Raw genomic sequence first — 390 nt, 5'->3', positions numbered from 1 at the left:
ATTACTTGTAAAGCTGATCAAATTCTGAAAGCAAAATAGTGAAACTGAAAGAGTAGTTTTATCTCTTTCAAGCCAAATATTTCCATACAGCTTTTCAAAAGAACAGAATATCTCAGAAGGTATTTTGTCACTTTTTTCCTATTGTTGCTGTCATCTGAATAATTACTTCTATCCCAAACCTTATGTTTTGCTCAACTTACCTTCAGCTTTCACCTCAAGTTGCCCCATAAATGTATTTCTATGCTTATGTTGTGCCTTAGGTGGCTATAATCAATGAAGGAAATATGGCATAATGTTGCTATAAGTTTAGCCTCTGAAAAAACAAACAAACACCACCACCAATTAAAAAAAAACAGCTAAAAAGGTAGCTGCTGCAGCCTTGGAGCAGGA

This window comes from Chaetura pelagica, unplaced genomic scaffold (genome assembly GCF_000747805.2).
Source record: "Chaetura pelagica isolate M959 unplaced genomic scaffold, ChaPel_1.0 scaffold124, whole genome shotgun sequence".
Lineage (NCBI taxonomy): Eukaryota > Metazoa > Chordata > Aves > Apodiformes > Apodidae > Chaetura > Chaetura pelagica.
The sequence above is the reverse complement of the archived record's forward strand: the minus strand, read 5'-3'. Positions refer to the sequence as shown.